Here is a 26,313-nt window from a genome sequence, read left to right as displayed (position 1 = left end):
ATTTCCTGCAGATTTTCAAATTTTGTTGAATATAGGCTTTTATAGTAAGATCTGATGATTTTTTGAATTTCCTCTGAATCTGTAGTTATGTCTCCCTTTTCATTTCTGATTTTGTTAATTTGGACACACTCTCTGTGTCTTCTTGTTAGTCTGGCTAAGGGTTTATCTATCTTGTTGATTTTCTCAAAGAACCAACTTTTGGTTCTGTTGATTCTTTCTATGGTCCTTTTTGTTTCTACTTGGTTGATTTCAGCTCTGAGTTTGATTATTTCCTGCCTTCTACTCCTCCTGGGTGTATTTGCTTCTTTTGTTCTAGAGCTTTTAGGTGTGCTGTCAAGCTGCTGACATATGCTCTTTCCTGTTTCTTTCTGTAGGCACTCAGTGCTATGAGTTTTCCTCTTAGCACAGCTTTCATTGTGTCCCATAAGTTTGGGTATGTTGTACCTTCATTTTCATTAAATTCTAAAAAGTCTTTAATTTCTTTCTTTATTTCTTCCTTGACCAGGTTATCATTGAGTAGAGCATTGTTCAATTTCCACGTATATGTGGGTATTCTTCCCTTATTGATATTGAAGACCAGTTTTAGGCCGTGGTGGTCCGATAGCACGCATGGGATTATTTCTATCTTTCTGTACATATCAAGACCCGTTTTTTGACCAATTATTTGGTCAATTTTGGAGAAAGTACCATGAGGAGCTGAGAAGAAGCTATATCCTTTTGCTTTAGGATAGAATGTTCTGTAAATATCTGTTAAGTCCATTTGGCTCATGACTTCTCTTAGTCTGTCTACGTCTCTGTTTAATTTCTGTTTCCATGAACTGTCCATTGATGAGAGTGGGGTGTTGAAGTCTCCTACTATTATTCTGTGATGTGCAATGTGTGTTTTGAGCTTTAGTAAGGTTTCTTTTACGTATGTAGGTGCCCTTGTATTTGGGGCATAGATATTTAGGATTGAGAGTTCATCTTGGTGGATTTTTCCTTTGATGAATATGAAGTGTCCTTCCTTATCCTTTTTGATGACTTTTAGTTGGAAATTGATTTCATTTGATATTAGAATGGCTACTCCAGCTTGCTTCTTCTGACCATTTGCTTGGAAAGTTGTTTTCCAGCCTTTCACTCTGAGGTAGTGTCTGTCTTTGTCTCTGAGGTGTGTTTCCTGTAGGCAGCAGAATGCAGGGTCCTCGTTGCGTATCCAGTTTGTTAATCTATGTCTTTTTATTGGGGAGTTGAGGCCATTGATTTTGAGAGATATTAAGGAATAGTGATTATTGCTTCCTGTTATATTCATATTTGGATGTGAGGTTATGTTTGTGTGCTTTTCTTCTCTTTGTTTTCTTGCCAAGAAGATTAGTTTCTTGTTTCTTCTAGGGTATAGCTTGCCTCCTTATGTTGGGCTTTACCATTTATTATCCTTTGTAGTGCTGGATTTGTAGAAAGATATTGTGTAAATTTGGTTTTGTCATGGAATATCTTGGTTTCTCCATCTATGTTAATTGAGAGTTTTGCAGGATACAGTAACCTGGGCTGGCATTTGTGTTCTCTTAAGGTCTATATGACATCTGTCCAGGATCTTCTGGCCTTCGTAGTTTCTGGCGAAAAGTCTGGTGTGATTCTGATAGGTCTGCCTTTATATGTTACTTAACCTTTTTCCCTTACTGCTTTTAATATTCTTTCTTTATTTTGTGCGTTTGGTGTTTTGACTCTTATGTGACGGGAGGTGTTTCTTTTCTGGTCCAATCTATTTGGAGTTCTGTAGGCTTCTTGTATGCCTATGGGTATCTCTTTTTTTAGGTTAGGGAAGTTTTCTTCTATGATTTTGTTGAAGATATTTACTGGTCCTTTGAGCTGGGAGTCTTCACTCTCTTCTATACCTATTATCCTTAGGTTTGATCTTCTCATTGAATCCTGGATTTCCTGTATGTTTTGGACCAGTAGCTTTTTCCGCTTTACATTATCTTTGACAGTTGAGTCAATGATTTCTATGGAATCTTCTGCTCCTGAGATTCTCTCTTCCATCTCTTGTATTCTGTTGGTGAAGCTTGTATCTACAGCTCCTTGTCTCTTCTTTTTGGTTTTCTATATCCAGGGTTGTTTCCATGTGTTCTTTCTTGATTGCTTCTATTTCCATTTTTAATTCCTTCAACTGTTTGATTGTGTTTTCCTGGAATTCTTTCAGGGATTTTTGCGATTCCTCTCTGTAGGCTTCTACTTGTTTATTAATGTTTTCCTGGAATTCTTTCAGGTATTTTTGCAATTCCTCTCTGTAGGCTTCTACTTGTTTATTAATGTTTTCCTGTGATTCTCTAAGGGAGTTCTTCACGTCTTTCTTGAAGTCCTCCAGCATCATGATCAAATATGATTTTGAAACTAGATCTTGATTTTCTGGTGTGTTTAGATATTCCATGTTTGTTTTGATGGGAGAATTGGGCTCTGATGATGCCATGTAGTCTTGGTTTCTGTTGCTTGGGTTCCTGTGCTTGCCTCTTGCCATCAGATTATCTCTAGTGTTACTTTGTTCTGCAATTCCTGACAGTGGCTAGACTGTCCTATAAGCCTGTGTGTCAGGAGTGCTGTAGACCTGTTTTCCTGTTTTCTTTCAGCCTGTTATGGGGACAGAGTGTTCTGCTTTCGGGCGTGTAGTTTTTCCTCTCTACAGGTCTTCAGCTGTTCCTGTGGACCTGGGTCTTGAGTTCACCAGGCAGGTCACTTTCAGCAGAAAGGTTGGTCTTACCTGTGGTCCCAAGGCTCAAGTTTGCTCGTGGGGTGCTGCCCACGAGCTCTCTGTGTCGGCAGCAACCAGGAAGATCTGCGCTGCCATTTCTGGGAGCTTCAGTGCACCAAGGTTCCAGATGGCGTTTGGTGTTTTCCTCTGGAATCAGTAATGTGTGCATAGTGCTGTCTCTTCTGGTTTCCCAGGCATGTCTGCCTCTCTGAAGGTTTAGCTCTCCCTCCCACGGGATTTGGGTGCAGAGAACTGTTTATCCGGTCTGTTCCTTCAGGTTCTGGCGGTGTCTCAGGCGCAGGGGTCCTGCTGCTCCTGGGCTCTCCCCCACTTTCCTATATTTCTTTACATTTATTTTCTCTTTTAATGCTTCTCCATGTTTGAATGTAATTTCCTGTATTTTTATAAAGAGTTCATTAATTTCTTTTTTATACACTTCCATCATCTTTATAAGATTAGATTTATGATCATATTTTCGTTCTTCAGCTTCATTAGGATATCAAGGGTTTTCTGTTGCAGGATAGCTGGGCTCTGGTGGTGCCATACTGCTCTGGGTCTAGTTGATTGTGTTCTTATGCTATCTTAGTTATCTGGCTTTCTCTGGTGTTGGCTGGATGATTCTGATGGCAATGGGACTTTTTGGGAAGATGGGACAAGCCAATAGAGGTCAAAGTACCCAAAATTCTGGCTTTGTCTCAGGTGAACCCCACTGTCAAGAGATCAGTGGGACAATGTTTGAAGCTGGCAAATCTTCAGACCTCCATGGGGAAGCAGTATGCTCTTGAGGTCCTGCAAGGGTCCTCGGAACCAAAGATAGATCACAGAGCGAGATAATGGCATTCCAGGCTCTATGCATAAGTCACCTTTGCTCTCTGTGTCCCCATCTCATTTCTTTTGAAAGGTATAGGTGGCCTGCTGGTACATAGCATTAATATTCTCATATACCAGTTGTTCAACAATAAGCGTCTCTGCATCTCCATCAACTACCAGGCCACAGACCACCTGCAAAAAACAAGAAATAACTGGTACAACCACTCTGGAAATCAGTCTGGAGGTTCCTCAGAAAATTGGACATTGCAATACCTGAGGACTCAGCTATAACTCTCCAAAAGATGCTCCAATATATAACAAAGACACATGCTCCACTATGTTCATAACAGCCTTATTTATAGTAGCCAGAAGCTAGAAAGAACCCAGATGCCCTTCAACAGAGGAATGGATACAGAAAATGTGGTACATCTACACAATGGAACATTACTCACCTATCAAAAACAATGATTTTATGAAATTCATAGGCAAATGGATGGAACTGGAAAATATCATCCAGAGTGAGGTAACTCAATCACAGAAAAACACACATGGTATGCACTCATTGATGAGTGGATATTAGCCCAAATGCTCAAATCACCCTAAATGCACAGAATACATGAAACTGAAGAAGGATGACCAAAACACGGAAGCTTTACTCCTTCTTTAAAAGGGGAAGAATACCCTTGGGAGAGGATAGGGAGGCAAAGATTAAAACAGACACAGAACGAACACCCATTGAGAGCCTGCCCCACATGTGGCCCATACATATACAGCCACCAAACTAGATAAAATGGATGAAGCAAAGAAATTCAGGCTGACAGGAACCGGATATAGATCTCTCCTGAGAGACACAGCCAGAATACAGCAAATACATAGACGAATGCCAGCAGCAAACTACTAAACTGAGAACGAGACTCCTGTTTAAGGAATCAGAGAAAGGACTGAAAGAGCCGAAGGGGTTTGAGACGTCATATGAACAACAATGCCAACCAACCAGAGTTTCCAGGGACTAAGCCACTACCCAAAGACTATACATGGACTGACCCTGGGCTCCAACACATATAGGTAGCAATAAATAGCCTAGTGAGGACACCAGTGGAAGGGGAAGCCCTTGGTTCTGCCAAGGTTAGACCCCCAGTGAATGGGATTCTTGTGGGGAGGGGACATCTAAAACACGTTTTTAACAATGCTAAAAATATTCAGGAAATATTAAAAAATGGTTATGTTTTATGACTTCTTTTGGATACTAGAGCTTGGGTGTGCAACCTTGGGCAGGCAAGGTAAGTATAACTAAGCTACATCTTTAGCCCTATAATTTTTATTATACCTTAATATTCTCTAGCACACTTTTTATAATCATAATCTAACGACCTCATATTTTTCCCAAGCAAAACAATACTATTTTAAGAAAACAAGAAAAATAGTTTTCTTTTCCTGGGATGGATTTTTTTTTTCATTTTAAGAAATCCTTTTATTCAAATTACACACTTTTAAATAGGGACAATTTTACATAAACACATTTTACCTGCATAAAAGTATCTCAGAGAAAGGAATCAATTTTACTCCCTACTTTCTATAGTAATGGGGTGAGGATGGGGCGAGGAACACCCATATAGAATGGGGGGGAGAGGCTAGGGGGATGTTGGCATGGAAACCGGGAAAGGGAATAACATTTGAAATGTAAATAATAAATACCCAATTTAATAAAGATGGAAAAAATAAACCAAAAATGAAATGTAAAAAAAAAAACAAAACAAAACAAGAAACAAAAGCTTGATATGGTTTATTGTGGGGCAAATAGACCATGCCACCAGACAGAAGAACTAGTAAGGTCGAGCAGAACCAAACCCCAGAGAATCTCAATATTGAGAATGACAGGCATGAGGCCAGCTCCCTACCAAATTACCTGATCTGGAACCTGTAACCATGACACCCCACTGACAGGATCATGACAATAGGTCACATACCATAAAAACTGGAGTTCTCCATGGTAATGAAGTATTTGGCTACACTTTTTCCTGATTACTCTTATTTTTAATCCTAATTATTTCACTTTTATGAATAATTGTTTGTATTTCTTTAGAAAATCTGAAAAGCATCACTAGGAATTTTTTCTTGTCCTGTTGCATCTACTTCTCCCTGAGTTATTCTTTCTAAATAAGACCAATGTTTGGGATCCGGAGATACCTCTTCAGGGAAAGAAGGCAGACGTTTGCTAATGAACTTCAAGAGCTTTGTCAACTGATGGTGTCCTGCTTTAAGTATTTCCACCAGCAACAAACTGTGCAGAACTTCTCCAAACAATCTGTTCTAATCTTCTGCCTCCTTCTCATTTTCTGGCTTTTTCTGTGTTTACCTGTGCTTGTTCTCACTTCAACCTGTCTATCACTGTCCTGGTAAAACTGCTCCCTTTTTCTCGACACTGCTCTCTTGAGTAGCTTCCCTTTCTCTTCTTGTGAGAGTTAGGCATATCCTATTCTGTCAATTTTTTATCTGATTTGCCACTTTGTCATTCAACTAGACACTACTTTCAAACATGTGTGCTTCCTTCTCTAAACTAACTTTACCTTCACGCAAACCTAAACCTTGTTTGGGATTAAATGTATTAAGGATGTTTCTGTATTCTAGTTGAAGGGATTAAAAAGTATATGCTAAGGGCTGAGCACATGTAGAAACAGGGCTTTTCGGTAAATAACACATCTAGGAGTTCACAATGTGATCAAATATTCCTCAATAGGTGAGGGGATAGAGAGTGGGAAGGTGGAAAGCTAGACTGAGGGACTGCCCCAGCAAATAGGCCATCAGCCTTACACCCTATAGATGTCTCCATGTCTTTATTCTTGAATCCCAAGCAGGATCCCTGAAAGTTCCAGTAACAATACGCGAGTACACAAGATTGATGTGTAAGATTAATTGCTCTGTCAAACTTTTACATACTTTGCTGACTTCTATGGAATACAGAGATACACAGGAGGCCAGAATGCTTCATTGCCTGAGGGATTACCTCAGTTTTTTGGGGACTGAAAGGTACACAGTGCCCCAGGAGCTATGGTCTCTAACCTGAAAAACTCATGATCTGTGCCTCTAAAGGTAGCTGGACCAGGAACTCCATGAATTCCTGTGTGTGTTAATTGAATGCTGTGTAATTCCTGAGTCAATTGATCATTGAGTTGTTCCTTATAGTTTACATTTTTTCATTAGTGTAGAAAATTCTTTAAAATGCAATAGGACATGTATGATACATTTCTCTATATTATTATTTAATAACTTTTAAAACAAACATTTTCTTCTAAAAATGCTTATATTGACATTTATGAGACATTTACTTTAGTGTGTATGGTCTAATGTAGATTACACTAGTATTGATGTGTCTATTAGTAGTTTGTTTCCTCAGTGTATCATATGTTAGCATTAGGGGAAAAACTGTTTTAATGCATATAAAAATCCTCTGTATAACCTTTTAACTATTTTTTGAGTCTAAAATTATTCTAAACTAATTGGAAAATATTATAAGAATATATATAAGAAATAAGAATCAATAATAGAAGTAAGAATAAAAGTTCTGCCACACTAACATCTTCTGTTAAAATTTTTATGAATAAGTAAATTTATTATTTATGTAAGCATATTCTGTGACATCTAAAACATGTTTTTAATAATGCTAAAAATATTCAGATAAATATTAAAAAAATAAAATGATCATGTTTTATGACTTCTTTTGGATACTAGAGCTTGGATGTGCAACCTTGGGCAGGCAAGGTAAGTATAACTAAGCTCTGTCTTTAGCCCTATAATTTTTATTATACCTTAATATTCTCTAGCACACTTTTTATAATCATAATCCAATGACCTCATTTTTTCCCAAGCAAAACAATACTATTTTAAGAAAACAAGAAAAATAGTTTTCATTTCCTGGGATGGATTATTTTTTTCATTTTAAGAAATCCTTTTATTCAAATTATACACATTCAAATAGGGACAATTTTACATAAACACATTTTACCTGCATAAAAGTATCTCAGAGAAAGGAATCAATTTTACTCCCTACTTTCTATAGTTCTGAAATCTTTGATTCCGTTACATTGACTGAAGTTGCACTTCATCAGAGTGGTGCAGTAGAAGCAACTGGGTTTTGATATGCCACAAAAATCTGATTACAGCCATCAATTGTGGATGAGTCCTTCTACTCCCCTCCTGCACCAGCTCTTCAGAAGTCTAGGCAGTGATGACAGTCCTTAAGGTTTTGACATCTATTAGACTAAAAGTACCTTGAGGCTTGTGACTACCTATAATGCTGAATATTTTCCACATTCAACTGGAAAAGCATCAGAAAGAAAGTTGTACAGTTATATGCATTGTAAGTGACATTGCACTAGCCCTCCAGGAGGGGCTCTCAATGTAACTTTCTAGACATCAAAGTGCACCCATGAGGTTCCCTCCAGTTCTTTAACTCGACGGTTTCTCAACCTTCCTAATGCTGCAACCATTTAATTCAGCTCCTCATGTCGTGGTGATCCCAATCATGAGATTATTTTGGTTGCAACTGCATAACTGTAATCCTGCTACATTCAGAACTGTAATGCAAATATCTGATATGCAGGATATATTTTCATTGTTACAAATTGAACATAATTAAAACTCAGTGATTAATTATAAAACAATATATAATTACATATTTAAAATATTTACTGCTAAGTACAAATAAATGAAAATTTGGCTTGAAGTATGGTATAACAGTGTTAATATAAATACAGTAAATTGCATGGTGAGATTTTGTGGCAGTCTGTGTGAAAAAGTCGCTGGAAAAGTTGAGACTGCTTCTTTCTCACCAGATCAGTGATTCTCAGGGCAGTATTTGCAAGAGCACAATAAAAATCATCTTCCACAAGTCTACCTCTGAATTTATACTTGATAATCAGCAAGGTAGACACCCTGTTTCACCAAGATGTGTGGTTGGAAATGGAACAAAAAAGTACAACAAAGTCTCAGGCAGGTGTGACTGCAAAAGCTTGATCCAGACTTTTGTAGTTGGCATCGTAGGAAATTCAGCTCTTGCTGCATCGCTGTTAATAAGTTCAGTGAGCTCCTCTTGTGCTGACTCAGGAACATCTTTAACTTTGCCTGGGAGTGGGCTTCTAGCAAATGCAAACGGGATGTCAGGTAGATGTGGAAAGTTCCATGAAGTTTCACCTGCAAGCATTTACAAGTGTTCTTTCACAGAAGATATCATCATAATCCTTTTGTCTGGTGAGTATCATATTCCTCAAAGAGAACCAGATCAGGGAGCCAACATGTAAGATTTTATTTTCATCCTCTTTCTTTTTTCAAAGCTGAAGTTTTATTTGGAATGTCAGACCTTTTCAGACAAATTGAGGCACATTGCTTTTGATTCTGGCAGTGATAAATTTAACTCATACAAGATGGTAAAGATGCCAAGCAAGTAAGTTCTTTTCAGCAATGGACTTTTAACTCTGAAAAGTGCTTCAAACTGCAGTTTCGCTTTCCAGTTAAGAAAAGGTTTGATTTCATTGTGAAGATCAACAACACCTTTAAAACATGTCCTCTTGACAGCCATCTTTCTTCAGTGTAAAATAGCAGAGCTTTGTTTGACACAAACTCATAAAGTTTTGAGAACAGTCGACTGTCTAAAGTGCAGGCCACTATAAAACTGACAGAACTTATGCCACCTTGTAACACTTGTGACAATTGCTTCATTTGCAGTGGATCATAAAAAGAGATCTGGACCTGTGGATACCGGCCCGCAGCAGCTCTCTGCTCCCAAACCCCATGGGAGAGAGACCTCACCACCTGGTCAGGTGGGCACTCCTGAGGCTGCAGAGCGGAAGAGACCACCAACACTGCCCACCCCTGCCCACATCCCTGGCCACAGAAGAAACTGTATATGGCCTCTGGGTTCCCATGGGGGAGGGCCCAGGAGCGGCAGGACCCCTGCGCCTGAGACACCACCAGAACCTGAAGAAACAGACTGGATAAACAGTTCTCTGCACCCAAATCCTGTGGGAGGGAGAGCTAAACCTACAGAGAGGCAGACACACCTGGGAAACCAGAAGAGACTGCACTCTGCACACATTACTGATTCCAGAGGAAAACACCAAACGCCATCTGGAACCTTGGTGCACTGAAGCTCCCAGAAATGGCAGCGCAGATCTTCCTGGTTGCTGCCGCCGAAGAGAGCTCGTAGGCAGCACCCCACGAGCAAACTTGAGCCTTGGGACCACAGGTAAGACCAACCTTTCTGCTGAAAGTGACCTGCCTGGTGAACACCAGATACAGACCCACAGGAACAGCTGAAGACCTATAGATAGGAAAAACTACACGCCCGAAAGCAGAACACTCTGTCCCCATAACAGGCTGAAAGAAAACAGGAAAACAAGTTTACAGCACTCCTGACACACAGGCTTATAGGACAGTCTAGCCACTGTCAGAAATTGCAGAACAAAGTAACACTAGAGATAATCTGATGGAAAGAGGCAAGCACAGGAACCCAAGCAACAGAAACCAAGACTACATGGCACCATCAGAGCCCAATTCTCCCATCAAAACAAACATGGAATATCCAAACACACCAGAAAATCAAGATCTAGTTTCAAAATCATATTTGATCATGATGCTGGAGGACTTCAAGAAAGACGTGAAGAACTCCCTTAGAGAATCACAGGAAAACATTAATAAACAAGTAGAAGCCTACAGAGAGGAATTGCAAAAATACCTGAAAGAATTCCAGGAAAACATGAATAAACAAGTAGAAGCCCATAGAGAGGAGACACAAAAATCCCTGAAAGAATTCCAGGAAAACACAATCAAACAGTTGAAGGAATTAAAAATGGAAATAGAAGCAATCAAGAAAGAACACATGGAAACAACCCTGGATATAGAAAACCAAAAGAAGAGACAAGGAGCTGTAGATACAAGCTTCACCAACAGAATACAAGAGATGGAAGAGAGAATCTCAGGAGCAGAAGATTCCATAGAAATCATTGACTCAACTGTCAAAGATAATGTAAAGCGGAAAAAACTACTGGTCCAAAACATACAGGAAATCCAGGACTCAATGAGAAGATCAAACCTAAGGATAATAGGTATAGAAGAGAGTGAAGACTCCCAGCTCAAAGGACCAGTAAATATATTCAACAAAATCATAGAAGAAAACTTCCCTAACCTAAAAAAGAGATACCCATAGGCATACAAGAAGCCTACAGAACTCCAAATAGATTGGACCAGAAAAGAAACACCTCCCGTCACATAATAGTCAAAACACCAAACACACAAAATAAAGAAAGAATATTAAAAGCAGTAAGGGAAAAAGGTCAAGTAACATATAAAGGCAGACCTATCAGAATCACACCAGACTTTTCGCCAGAAACTATGAAGGCCAGAACATCCTGGACAGATGTCATACAGACCCTAAGAGAACACAAATGCCAGCCCAGGTTACTGTATCCTGCAAAACTCTCAATTAACATAGATGGAGAAACCAAGATATTCCATGACAAAACCAAATTTACACAATATCTTTCTACAAATCCAGCACTACAAAGGATAATAAATGGTAAAGCCCAACATAAGGAGGCAAGCTATACCCTAGAAGAAACAAGAAACTAATCTTCTTGGCAAGAAAACAAAGAGAAGAAAAGCACACAAACATAACCTCACATCCAAATATGAATATAACAGGAAGCAATAATCACTATTCCTTAATATCTCTCAAAATCAATGGCCTCAACTCCCCAATAAAAAGACATAGATTAACAAACTGGATACGCAATGAGGACCCTGCATTCTGCTGCCTACAGGAAACACACCTCAGAGACAAAGACAGACACTACCTCAGAGTGAAAGGCTGGAAAACAACTTTCCAAGCAAATGGTCAGAAGAAGCAAGCTGGAGTAGCCATTCTAATATCAAATAAAATCAATTTTCAACTAAAAGTCATCAAAAAAGATAAGGAAGGACACTTCATATTCATCAAAGGAAAAATCCACCATGAAGAACTCTCAATCCTAAATATCTATGCCCCAAATACAAGGGCACCTACATACGTAAAAGAAACCTTACTAAAACTCAAAACACACATTGCACCTCACACAATAATAGTAGGAGATTTCAACACCCCACTCTCATCAATGGACAGATCATGGAAACAGAAATTAAACAGAGACATAGACAGACTAAGAGAAGTCATGAGCCAAATGGACTTAACAGATATTTATGTAACATTCTATCCTAAAGCAAAACGATATACCTTCTTCTCAGCTCCTCATGGTACTTTCTCCAAAATTGACCATATAATTGGTCAAAAAATGGGCCTCAACAGGCACAGAAAGATAGAAATAATCCCATGCGTGCTATTGGACCACCACGGCCTAAAACTGGTCTTCAATAACAATAAGGGAAGAATGCCCACATATACGTGGAAATTGAACAATGCTCTACTCAATGATAACGTGGTCAAAAAAGAAATAAAGAAAGAAATTAAAAACTTTTTAGAAATTAATGAAAATGAAGGTACAACATACCCAAACTTATGGGACACAATGAAAGCTGTGCTAAGAGGAAAACTCATAGCACTGAGTGCCTGCAGAAAGAAACAGGAAAGAGCATATGTCAGCAGCTTGACAGCACACCTAAAAGCTCTAGAACAAAAAGAAGCAAATACACCCTGGAGGAGTAGAAGGCAGGAAATAATCAAACTCAGAGCTGAAATCAATCAAGTAGAAACAAAAAGGACCATAGAAAGAATCAACAGAACCAAAAGTTGGTTCTTTGAGAAAATCAACAAGATAGATAAACCCTTAGCCAGACTAACGAGAGGACACAGAGAGTGTGTCCAAATTAACAAAATCAGAAATGAAAAGGGAGACATAACTACAGATTCAGAGGAAATTCAAAAAATCGTCAGATCTTACTATAAAAGCCTATATTCAACAAAATTTGAAAATCTGCAGGAAATGGACAATTTCCTAGACAGATACCAGGCACCGAAGTTAAATCAGGAACAGATAAACCAGTTAAACAACCCCATAACTCCTAAGGAAATAGAAGCAGTCATTAAAGGTCTCCCAACCAAAAAGAGCCCAGGTCCAGACGGGTTTAGTGCAGAATTCTATCAGACCTTCATAGAAGACCTCATACCAATAGTATCCAAACTATTCCACAAAATTGAAACAGATGGAGCACTACCGAATTCCTTCTATGAAGCCACAATTACTCTTATACCTAAACCACACAAAGACCCAACAAAGAAAGAGAACTTCAGACCAATTTCCCTTATGAATATCGACACAAAAATACTCAATAAAATTCTGGCAAACCGAATCCAAGAGCACATCAAAACAATCATCCACCATGACCAAGTAGGCTTCATCCCAGGCATGCAGGGATGGTTTAATATATGGAAAACCATCAACATGATCCATTATATAAACAAACTGAAAGAACAAAACCACATGATCATTTCATTAGATGCTTAGAAAGCATTTGACAAAATTCAACACCCCTTCACGATAAAAGTCCTGGAAAGAATAGGAATTCAAGGCCCATACCTAAACATAGTAAAAGCCATATACAGCAAACCAGTTAAACTAACATTAAACTAAATGGAGAGAAACTTGAAGCAATCCCACTAAAATCAGGGACTAGACAAGGCTGCCCACTCTCTCCCTACTTATTCAATATAGTTCTTGAAGTTCTAGCCAGAGCAATCAGACAACAAAAGGAGGTCAAGGGGATACAGATCGGAAAAGAAGAAGTCAAAATATCACTATTTGCCGATGATATGATAGTATATTTAAGTGATCCCAAAAGTTCCACCAGAGAACTACTAAAGCTGATAAACAACTTCAGCAAAGTGGCTGGGTATAAAATTAACTCAAATAAATCAGTAGCCTTCCTCTACACAAAATAGAAACAAGCTGAGAAAGAACTTAGGGAAATGATACCCTTCAAAATAGACCCAAATAATATAAAGTACCTCGGTGTGACTTTAACCAAGCAAGTAAAAGATTTGTACAACAACAACTTCAAGACTCTGAAGAAGGAAAGTGAAGAAGACCTCAGAAGATGGAAAGATCTCCCATGGTCATGGATTGGCATGATTAATATAGTAAAAATGGCCATTTTACCAAAAGCGATCTACAGATTCAATGCAATCCCCATCAAAATACCAATCCAATTCTTCAAAGAGTTAGACAGAACAATTTGCAAATTCATCTGGAATAACAAAAAACCCAGGATAGCTAAAACTATCCTCAACAATAAAAGGACTTCAGGGGGAATCACTATCCCTGAACTCAAGCAGTATTACAGAGCAATAGTGATAAAAACTGGATGGTATTGGTACAGAGACAGACAGATAGACCAATGGAATAGAATTGAAGACCCAGAAATGAAGCCACACACCTATGGTCACTTGATTTTTGACAAAGGAGCCAAAACCATCCAATGGAAAAAAGAGAGCATTTTCAGCAAATGGTGCTGGTTCAACTGGAGGTCAACATGTAGAAGCATGCAGATCGATCCATGCTTATCACCCTGTACAAAGCTTAAGTCCAAGTGGATCAAGGACCTCCACATCAAACCTGATACACTCAAACTAATAGAAGAAAAACTAGGGAAGTGTCCCGCGCTACGTCTCGCCAGCAGGAAAGACGCAGCACACACAGGATCCTACTACAGAAAAGCTTTAATGCGTCTTGAGAGGGAGAGCATAAGCTTACAATGAGGAGAAGGAGAGTGAGGAATAACCATCCCTTATATAGGAAACTATCCTCACCTAGGACGTGTCACTCTCTGACTGGTCGCTGCCAATTATGCCAGATGACGTACAAAAACGTACGTGTCCCTTTGAGTAGGGAAGTTACCAGTCGCCTGCGTATTGCCCTTTTTACTAGGTGCGTTCTGCCGGATGCCGGTGCCATCTTGTAATGGAGTTTGTGAGGTCAGCTCCTCACATATGTGAGGACAGCTCCTCGGACAGCTCCTCGGACAGCTCCTCACATCTCCCCCTTTTCTGTTTTTTTTTTTAAGCAAACAGGACACCCAGATATAGGAAGGTGAAGACAGAGGTCATATCCTCGTACAAAGTTGGCGAACCTGTACAAGAGAGATACCCTTAGGCTGTTGTTGGGACCCAGGGCACTGCCGACCCGTCGCACTGCCATTTTTCGAGGGAGGGAAAACTGGGGCAGAAACCCTCATGTAATATGACATGCCTTCCAGGGAGCGTATTTGGTAGAACTTGCCTGTGCGATGCTAAGCTCGTCACCCCTCATGGGCTGCTCAAGCCAGACACTCTAATCCTGTGCAATGAACCGAGGTTCTAGGAGTGCAAGAGCTGTCCAGCCGGCGACCTGTTGCTCGAGCATGGTCAACCAGATATCGGCTGACGCTCCTTGTTCAAGGGCTACAAGCGCCTGGGCGATCACTACTTTGTCATTTCTTGTTTGAGATCTCAATTTGCAAAGCAACCAGAGGAGTAACACTAATCCACAGCAGAGGATCACTCCAAAAAGTCCCACTCCCACACATTCCTTGATATAAGAGACTGCTGAGGTGATCCAGGACGACAATCCCTCCGTCAAAGACAGGTCCAGTCGGGTAGAATTTACTTGAATGATGGTCGCTCTCAGCTCCCGAAGTGTCTGTTCAAACTCTGAGGTCCAATTCTGTAACAGATGCTGTGAAAGACTCTTAGACAGATTAGCAGCTCGGGTAAATTTGTCATATTATATGGAGGTGACACAAAGGCCTGGGAGTTTTTGCTCACAGCCAAGCTGGGCCAGTTGCCATAGAATGTCTAATTGTTCTCGGACCAGATCTATACATTGGTTGACAAGCATAAGGCCTCCCTATATCTGAGTATTGGCCGAGGCCTGTCTGTCCTGAGCCACAGAGATGGTGGCCGATAAATCATTGATAGTTTGGGTTGTCTGTACTGAATTTGACAAGGCCAATGCCGAGGCAGTAACCGAGGCAGCGACTGCTGTTGTAGCAATAATGCCAGCAATAATAGCAGAAGTACCAAAATCTCTTTTTCCTCTAAATAAGGTCATGGTCCCCGAGGTATCAACAGGGATCGGGATAAAGCGAGGCATGCAGGTAACTACTGCGATATTTTATATGAGTAGCTGTCCAGACAGAGGCAGCAGGTTTGATGTTCCCCATCCAGGAAAATGACAACTGTCCCTTTTCGCCCTTTCCTCCAAGTAGCATCGCCATGGGCATAAGATCAGTGCAGCTACCATTAACGCAATGTAAGGCCACCACCATAGAGAACTGTGGCGTTAGCCACAATGTCCTCCTCACCAGTTCCCCATGTGGCCTCCCTTAACCAAGCAGAAGATTGATTACATAACATAATGCAAGGGAGATCAAAAGATGTTTTGTTGAATATGCCAAAGGCTGCCCTTAAGGGGAATAGTCCTATTTTCTTTTAGTCGTTCAACCTGTGGATCCTTAGGTAAATAGGCCAACCCTAAATCCCTGTTAGTGGTACATCACCGGCATCGGGAGTGGAAAGGTTGACATTATTCCCCATCGTAGCTTGCCCTGCACCGTTGCTGGCATCCATAGAAGAAGAGTGAGGAGGTGCAGGAGTCCCAGTCCCTTCTTGATCACTTGCTGTGATGCTCCGAGTAAGTCGTCCTGGGATCCATATGGGATTTTCATTGTCCTGTGGAAAAACACAGACAGCTCCCCTGGATCTTATTAAAACAGGATCTGGGCCTTTCCATTCATTTGTTAATACATCCTTCCATTTGACTAATTCTTTTGTCCTCTTAGGCTCTGAGCAATGTCGCTCAGCCGCTGTTTGTCCAGCTTCATCAAGATTTAAAAAATTTAAGGTAAAAAGGGCCAGAGCAGTGGCCACTCGGAGTGTTGGGGGGAGTTCTATCATAATTCCCCTTCTTTGTTTTATTAAATATGATTTGAGCGTCCGATGAGCACGCTCTATGATTCCCTGTCCTTGAGGGTTGTAGGGCAGGCCCGTCAGGTGGGTAACCTGCATCTGAGCACAAAACTGACAGAATTTTTGAGATGTGTAGGCGGGGCCATTGTCAGTTTTTACACATTTTGGCTTTCCCCAAGCACTCCATGCTTCAAGGCAGTGCTGAATGACATGTGTTGTTTTTTCTCCTGTAAGTGGGGTGGCATGTAGAATGCCAGAACATGTGTCTATAGATACATGCACATATTGTAATTTTCCAAAAGTAGAATTATGAGTAACATGCATTTGCCAGATTTGCAATGGCTGTATTCCTCTCGGGTTGACCCCGATGTGAGGAACTGGGAGGAACTGGCAGCACTGTTGGAATTGGGTGACTATATCACGTGCCTCTTTTCTAGTTATAGAGAAGCGGCTGCGTAAAGTTTCTGAGGTGACATGGAAATTGCCATGAAAGGCTTTAGCGGCCTCTAAAGGAGAGGCCCGGGCCACAGCTATCATTTTTGTGACTTTGTCAGCCAAATCATTCTCTGAACTCATTGGGCCAGGGAGTCCAGAATGGGCCCGTATATGAGTAATGTATACAGGGAATCTTCTATTTAATAGGATAATTTGGATTTTTCGGATAATATGTGCCACCTTACTAGTGGTTTTAATTATACCGGCGGTTTCAAGAATACTAACAGCACTAGCTCAGCCTCCTCCTCTGAGTCTAAGGTTTTATTTTCAGAGCTTTCAGAACTGTCGAGGTTCAGCGCTTCTAGCTCTTTCACAGGGTATAGGCTGGTTCCCCCTCCTGGTTTATGTGTAGAGGAGGAAGTGCTGGAATCTGAAAATTTCAACGCTCCCTTTCTGCGGACTTACCGGGAGGGCCTTTTTTCTTTCTTAGGACGTCCTTTTTCTTGCGCGCGCCCAACCTCTCACTACATTCGGTTTCTGACATACTGTCCCGGACTACCTCGAGAGTGGCCTGTCCTTCTACTACTGCTGCCTTACACGTTTCATCCTTTAAACAATTCTTAACCAGCTTCCATATAGCTTTGGTCCCTAGGCGCAGATCCTCTTCCGCCAATTTTCTGTCAAGGTCTTTTCCAAGTTTGTTCCATGAGGCAATTGTAAACGAGCCTGAACAGGCAAACCAAGGTGCGACCCTCTCACATCCTTCACAAAGTTTTTAAGTGTTCCTCTCCTCCTCCAATTTTGATGTTCCTCTGCTTTAACACTGTTTCCAAGGCCGTGACCACAGACTGTGAGGATCCCATGATGGGCCAGGAACGCCGGCGGCTTATCTACGTCCGTCTGACAAGGCGTGAGGTGAAAGGGTAGAGACGAACACGCTGCTCTCTTATGTACGGGAGTCTTACACGCGCCTCCCCAGACGGTGCCGCTTATCTACGTCGGCCTTATCGCGTCCTTGCTCCTCAACAGTCAAAATCGAAGGTAAAAGGGAGCTGCGCGAAGCTCACTTATATACGAGAGACTGAGACGCGCCTTCAGCTGCTGTGATCGTCCTTTTAACAGCGAAAACGGTGAAAACAGAACATAAAGAGTAGGGTGGCTCCCAGGACAAATATACTATAGCCTCAATAAATCCTTCCCAAGGCGGTGACAACCCCAGACCAAAGTCCAAGAGAGGGCTGCCTCTCCGAACGTATCTACCTGCAGTTCTGAATCCTCCTTGTCGCCAAGGGATCTCCGAAGGTGCTGACGATGGCGAGGTCTTTCCGGGTTTTTGGCACCAGATGTCCCGCGCTACGTCTCGCCAGCAGGAACGACGCGGCACACACAGGATCCTACTACAGAAAAGCTTTAATGCGTCTTGAGAGGGAGAGCATAAGCTTACAATGCAGAGACGGAGAGTGAGGAATAACCGTCCCTTATATAGGAAACTATCCTCGCCTAGGACGTGTCACTCTCTGACTGGTCGCTGCCAATTATGCCAGATGACGTACCAAAACGTACGTGTCCCTTTGAGTAGGGAAGTTACCAGGCGCCTGCGTATTGCCCTTTTTACTAGGTGCGTTCTGCAGGATGCTGGTGCCATCTTGTAATGGAGTTTGTGAGGTCAGCTCCTCACATATGTGAGGACAGCTCCTCGGACAGCTCCTCACCGGGAAGCATCTGGAACACATGGGCACTGGAAAAAATTTCCTGAACAAAGCACCAATGGCTTATGCTCTAAGATCAAGAATCGACAAATGGGATCTCATAAAACTGCAAAGCTTCTGTAAGGCAAAGGACACTGTGGTTAGGGCAAAACGGCAACCAACAGATTGGGAAAAGATCTTTACCAATCCTACAACAGATAGAGGCCTTATATCCAAAATATACAAAGAACTCAAGAAGTTAGACCACAGGGAGACAAATAACCCTATTAAAAAATGGAGTTCAGAGCTAAACAAGGAATTCACAGCTGAGGAATGCCGAATGGCTGAGAAACACCTAAAGAAATGTTCAACATCTTTAGTCATAAGGGAAATGCAAATCAAAACAACCCTGAGATTTCACCTCACACCAGTGAGAATGGCTAAGATCAAAAACTCAGGTGACAGCAAATGCTGGCGAGGATGCGGAGAAAGAGGAACACTCCTCCATTGCTGGTGGGGTTGCAGACTGGTACAACCATTCTGGAAATCAGTCTGGAGGGTCCTCAGAAAATTGGACATTGAACTGCCTGAGGATCCAGCTATGCCTCTCTTGGACATATACCCAAAAGATGCCCCAACATATAAAAAAGACACGTGCTCCACTATGTTCATTGCAGCCTTATTTATAATAGCCAGAAACTGGAAAGAACCCAGATGCCCTTCAACAGAGGAATGGATACAGAAAATGTGGTACATCTACACAATGGAATATTACTCAGCTATCAAAAACAATGACTTTATGAAATTCATAGGCAAATGGTTGGAACTGGAAAATATCATCCTGAGTGAGCTAACCCAATCACAGAAAGACATTCATGGTATGCACTCATTGATAAGTTGCTATTAGCCCAAATGCTTGAATTACCCTAGATGCCTAAAACTCAAGACGGATGATCAAAATGTGAATGCTTCACTCCTTCTTTAAAAGGGGAACACAATACCCTTGGCAGTTAAGAGAGAGGCAAAGATTAAAACAGAGACTGAAGGAACACCCATTCAGAGCCTGCCCCACATGTGGCCCATACATATACAGCCACCCAATTAGACAAGATGGATGAAGCAAAGAAGTGCAGAACGACAGGAGCTGGATGTAGATCGCTCCTGAGAGACACAGCCAGAATACAGCAAATACAGAGGCGAATGCCAGCAGCCAACCACTGAACTGAGAATTGGACCCCCGTTGAAGGAATCAGAGAAAGAACTGGAAGAGCTTGAAGGGGCTGGAGACCCCATATGTACAACAATGCCAAGCAACCAGAGCTTTCAGGGACTAAGCCACTACCTAAAGACTATGCATGGACTGACCCTGGACTCTGACCTCATAGGTAGCAATGAATATCCTAGTAAGAGCACCAGTGGAAGGGGAAGCCCTGGGTCCTGCTAAGACTGAACCCCCTGTGAACTAGACTGTTGGGGGGAGGGCAGCAATGGGGGGAGGTTGGGGAGGGGAACACCCATAAGGAAGGGGAGGGGGGAGGGGGATGTTTGCCTGGAAACCGGGAAAGGGAATAACACTCGAAATGTATATAAGAAATACTCAAGTTAATTAAAAAAAATGAGGTGGCTGCTTGTGAGTCACCACTGACCACTGTTTTCATATTAACAAGTGTGTTTTTGAGACAGTTAAAAAAAAAGAATATAGGAAAATACAATCGAAGAGGTGAAGGATATTAATCAAACCATCCAACACCTGAAAAGGGAAATATGAACAATTAAGAAAATATAAACTGAGGCAATTATGTAAATGGAAAACTTGGGAAAGAAAACAGAAAACTACAGACAGAAGCATCACCAACAGAATACAGGAGATGGAAGAGAGAATCTCAGGTGTATAAGACACAACAGAGGAAAATAATACAACTGTCAAAAAAAGCAAAATCTAAAAAGTTTGTGGCAGAAAACATCCAGGAAATTTGGAACACTATAAAAAGACCAAACCAAAGAATAATAGGAGAAGAAGGAGAAAATTTACAGCTCAAAGGCACAGAGAACATCTTGAACAAAAAGAGAAGAAAACTTCCCTAACCTAAAAGATTTGCCAATAAATGTACAAGAAGCTTACAGATCAACAGATAGATTGGACCAGAAAAGAAAATCCTCCCACCACATAATAATCAAAACACTAAAATTCAAAAAAGAATATTAAAAGCTGAAAGAGAAAATTGCCAAGAAATATATAAAGTAGACCTATTAGTATTGCACTTGATTTAAAAACTAAGACTCAAAAAGCTAGAAGGGCCTGGGCAGATATCTTGTGATCCCTAAGAGAACACAGATGTCAGTCCAGACTACTATAACCAGCAAAATATCCAATCACCACAAACAAAAAACCAAGATATTCCATGACAAAACCAAATTTAAACAAGACCTTTCCACTATCTTAACCCCAAAGAAGATACTAGAAGAAAATATGCAGCAACCCAATGGAGCTAACCACACTCAAGAAAACACAAGAAATAAATAACATCACATCATTAAATTGATATAAACACACACATACACACACACACACACACACACACACACACACAAACAAAGACTACCACCACCAGCATCAAAATAATAGGAAGTAACAATCATTTGTCATTAATATCTATCAACATAAATAAACTCATTTCCTCAGTAAAAACACACAGGCTAACAAAATGGATGAGTAAACAGAATCCATCATTCTGCTGTCTACAAGAAGCACAAATCAGGAAAACAGATATCCATTACCTCAGAGGAAAGGGCTGGGAAAAGATTTTCTTAGCAAAAAGATGCAAGAAACAAGATGGAGTAGCCATTCAATAAAAGCAATACATAGCAAACCAATAGCCAACATCAAGTTAAATGTAGAGAAACTTAAAGCAATTCCACTAAAATTGGGGACGAGCAAGGTTGCTAACTCTCTCCCTATCTGTTAATACAGTACTTGAAGTTCTAGCCAGAGCAATAAGACAACTAAAGGATATCAAGAGGATATAAATTCGAAATAAAGAAGTCAAAGTATCTGTATTTCCAGATAATGTGATGGTATACATAAATGATCCCCCAAATTCTACCAGAGCCCTACAGATAAACAACTTCAGCAAAGTAGCAAGATAAAAAAATTAACTCAAAGAAATCAGTAGCCCTCATTTTACACATGATAAGCAGGATGAGAAAGAAGTTGGGGAGGCAATACTCTTCACAATAGCTACAAGTAATATAAAATATCTTGCTGTAACTCTAACCAAGCAACTGAAAGACATGTATGACAATAACTTCAAGTCTCTGAAGAAAAAAAAATGAGGAGAATCTCAGAAGATGGAAAAATCCCCCATGCTCATGGATCAGTAGGATTAAAATAGTGAAAATGGCTATCTTACCAAAAGCAATCTACAGATCCATTGCAATCCCTATCAAAATTCCAACATAATTCTTTATTGTTCTTAAAAGAACAATTCTCAAATTCATATAGATAAAGAAGAAGGATAGCTAAAACAATCCTGAACAATAAGTAACTTCTGAAATTATCAATATCCCTGACTTCAAGTGTACTATAGAGCAATAGTAATAAAAACAGTATGGTGTTGATGTAGAAAAAGACAGGTTGATCAATGGAATTGAATCAAAGACCCAGAAATAAAGCCACACACCTGCAGCTACTTGATTTTCAATAAAGAAGCCACAGCCATACCATGGAAAAGGAGAGTAACTTCAACAAATGATGATAGTCTAACAGGATATATTCATGAAGGAGAAAAAAATATATCCATATTTATTACCCTGCACAAAACTCAAGACCAAAAGAATCAAAGATTCAACATATAACCAGATATACTAAATCTAGTAGAACAGAGAGTTAGAAATCACCTTGAACTTGCCTGTACAGGAGACAAGTTCCTGTATGAGCGACAGTAGACCAATGGCTTAGGCACTAAGTCCAATAATTAATAAGTGGAACATTATGAAACTAAAAAGCTTCTGTAAGTCAAAGGACACTGTCATCAGGAAAAACACATAGCCTTCAGTTTGGGAAATGATGTTCAACAACCCCACATCTGACAGAGGACTAATATCCAAAATACAAGAAGAATTCAAGAAGCTAGACACCAACAAGCCAAATAACCCAATTAAAAAATGGGGTACAAAGCTAAACAGAGGATTCTCAACAGAGGATGGCCTGGAAGCACTCAAAGAAATTGTCAAAGTCCTTAGTCATCAGGGAAATGAAAATAAAAATGACCATGAGATTTCCACCTTACATCCATCAGAATGGTGAAGAGCACATGATGGCAAGGCTGTGGAGCGAGGGGAGCATTTCTCCATGGCTGATGGGAGTGCAAGCTTGTACATCCACTCTGGAAATCAGTTTCTTAGATTCTTGGAAAATTGGGAATGTTTCTACCTCAAGACCCAGCTATGCAACTCCTGGGCGTATACCCAAATGATGTTCCATCATCTCACAAGGATACTTGCCCAAATATGTTCATAGCAGCTTTATTTGTAATAGCCAGAAACTTGAAGCAACCTAGACATCCCTCAACTGAAGAATGGATAAAGAAAATGTGGTTCATTTACACAATGAAATATTACTCAGCCATTAAAAACAAGGCTATCATGAATTTTGCCTGCAAATAAATGGAACTAGAATGTATTATTTTGTGTGAGGAAACTCAGACCCAAAAGGACATATAAGGTATGTGTTCATATATGCAAATATTAGCCATAAAGTACAGGATAACTCCACCATAATCAACAGACCCAAACAAAACAAATAAAAAGGAAGGCGTCAAGGGATGGTTGGTTGACTGTTTCTTAGAAAGTGTAACAAATATTGTAGATCAATTGAAGGAGATAACTAAATGGGAGAGGAGATGAGCAGGGGAGGGGGGAATCATTTGTAGGGAGAGCAGAGGAGAGAAAAGGGAAATAGGTGATGGATAGATAAGGCAAACTCTAGGATATGCTAGAAGCCTGGAATGGGGGAAGGCCCCACAGATCTATAGAGAAGGCTCTAGCCTCCTGCCAGTGGAGGATATGGATTTGGAAGTGGCAATTTCCCCTATTTAGGCAGAACCTCCAGTGGAGGGATAAGGACAACTGATGCAAAAAACTAAATAAATAAAACTTTGATCCAAAATATGTCTGGCTTATGATATATGCAGGGATAAAGATAGAACAGAGAAAGAAGAAATGGCCAACCAATGAATGCCCCAAATTGAGACCCACCCCATGGGCAAGAACCAATCCCTGACTCTAACAATGATACTCTTGTTCTGCTTGCAGATAGGAACCTAACTTAACTGTCCTCTGAAAGGCTCCAGCCAGCAGCCAATGGAAAAAGATGCAGACACCTACAGCCAAACATTAGATATAGCTCAAGGAGTCTTATCGAAAAGTTGAGAGAAGGATCAAAGGAACAGAGAAGGGCAGGGACTCCACAGGAAGATCAACAGAGTAAACTAACCTGACCCCTTGGGGGCTCCCAGAGACTGCATCTCCAACCAAAGAGTGGGCCTAGGTCCCTTGAACATATCTATCAGAAGAACAGCTTGGTCTCCAACAACAGGAGTGGTGGCTGTCCCTGAATCTGTTGCCTGCCTGCCTGCCTGCCTAAATGGACTTTTCTATTCTCAGTGGAAATGTGCAAAGTCTTGAAGTGACCTGATGGAGGTTGGGTGGGGGGAAGTGGTGTAGCAGAATGGTGTTACCTAGAGAGGGGGCTCTCTCCCTTTTCTAGATGAAGGGGAAGGAGGAACTGGTAGGAGGTTCTGAGTGAGGAGGTACTGGGAGGAGAGGGGGAGCTGATACTGGGTTGTAAAGTGAATTAAACAAAATAAAAACAAAGAAATGAAATATTAATAATTATACTCATTCCCTGTTTTGATGCTGAGCCTTCATGTCCTCAAGGGTTATTTCTGCCTGCAGTCCTCTTAGGGCAAACAGTGCCTCAACTTTGTCAAAAAATTTTGCTACCATATTAAGAAGAGCTAGAGAGCTGTTTCCTCTTGCTTTTCTTATACACTATATGGATGAATTCTGATTTCTCCTGAAAATAATAGGCTGCTGGAAGACCTGCTTGCTGAGGTAAAAATTGGACTAACCTATTATGTACTTACTATAGCAAATAAGAAAATTCAGCATACTATACCAATCTTATATTTACCTGTAACCGTGAATTAGTTAAACCGCTTTGGCTCCCGTTGGGTCACATGAACACTGCATCCACCCAAGAAATCTCTGGATTCTCAAAGCTCACACACACACACACACACACACACACACACACACACACAAACACACACACACACACACCAGCTAATTTTGATATGTCTTGACTAGCTTAATGGCTGAGCAACCTAAATCTCCCTGCTGCTAACATACATTCATCTCCCCTCCAACTTTCTTGAGTCAACTTGCTAAATCAACATTTCATCTCTGTTACCCCAGACCTAGTGAGGATGTGGCCCCTTCTGCCACTTTCCAGGATCCTTACATGCTGGTAAGCATTTTAAGTTCATATTTGTGCTTCCCCATCATGGAGCTTCTCCATCTCTCCTCTTTCCGCTTCTTGCCCACACAATCTACAAGTCCCACCTCCATCTTTCTGCCCAGCCATTGACTGTATGGCAATTCTTTTTTTTTTTCCTTTTCTTTTTTTCGGAGCTGGGGACCGAACCCAGGGCCTTGCGCTCATGGCAATTCTTTATTATCTGTAGAAGCAAGTTGTGGGCAAAGACCCTCAGGTCTGGAGGTGTAGCTTTTTGAGAGCTGAAATAAGACACAGCCTTAGAACCAATCCCCAACATCTCATCTTTTGTGTCTAAATTATAAAAAAGACTCTTCTCTTAGCTAGAAATTGAGCATAACCATAATAAGTATGCAAATTAAAAAGAATGATATAATTTACATCCAGTCTATCATATTTGTTAATTCGATAAAGTACTCTAGCATCTCTCCTAACTTAAGGAGCTTATAATTCTATATCTGAGTTATGTTTTGATTTTAGCTTATATTACCATGAAAATCATCCTTTCGAATCTATATCATCCCTCTCAATGATAAACAAGTTAAGTTTGATTATGAGACTATAACTAGTCTTCAATCCTGTCAGAAATCCAAAAAGAAATTATTATCTGAATATTTAGGAAGCACAAAAATAAAACTTCCAACACAAACAAATTGCAGAGACAACTGAGTTCTTTGACAGTCCCCTAATTTCTTAATAATGCTGGAGCATTGTCTTCATCCTTCTGGCCTAGATCCGTCTGACAGATCTTGAAATGAAGCAGGAAGTATGCAGGGCTCTGTCTTGGCAGAGCTAAGCTGTCAACTATACAGTATTGTGAGCTGGAGGGTGTTTTGTTGTGGCAAACATGTGAAGGAACATTTCCTTGAAGTGGACACAGGTGTGAAATGCTAAGGCAGGGTCATGAATGGATGTTTCAATGAAGTGGATACAGGAGAGAGGATGTTCTGCTAAAGCAAGCACCCGAAAAGACACATGATGAAAGATTCTTTGTAACTGATATGAATGTACTGTCTACCTTACATTGTGTAGTTGAACTGCATTTGTTGGGACATCATAAAGAGAAATGTACGAAAAAACTTTTGTTGCTGTACTTTAGCTTTGGCTGGATCCAACTGATAGTTTGGATGAAGTGAAGTCATGTGGGATCAGTAGCAATTCCTGGGGCTATTCT

The sequence above is a fragment of the Rattus norvegicus genome, chromosome 13 (genome assembly GCF_021556685.1).
Source record: "Rattus norvegicus strain SHRSP/BbbUtx chromosome 13, alternate assembly SHRSP_T2T, whole genome shotgun sequence".
NCBI lineage: Eukaryota > Metazoa > Chordata > Mammalia > Rodentia > Muridae > Rattus > Rattus norvegicus.
This window is presented reverse-complemented; position numbering follows the sequence as displayed.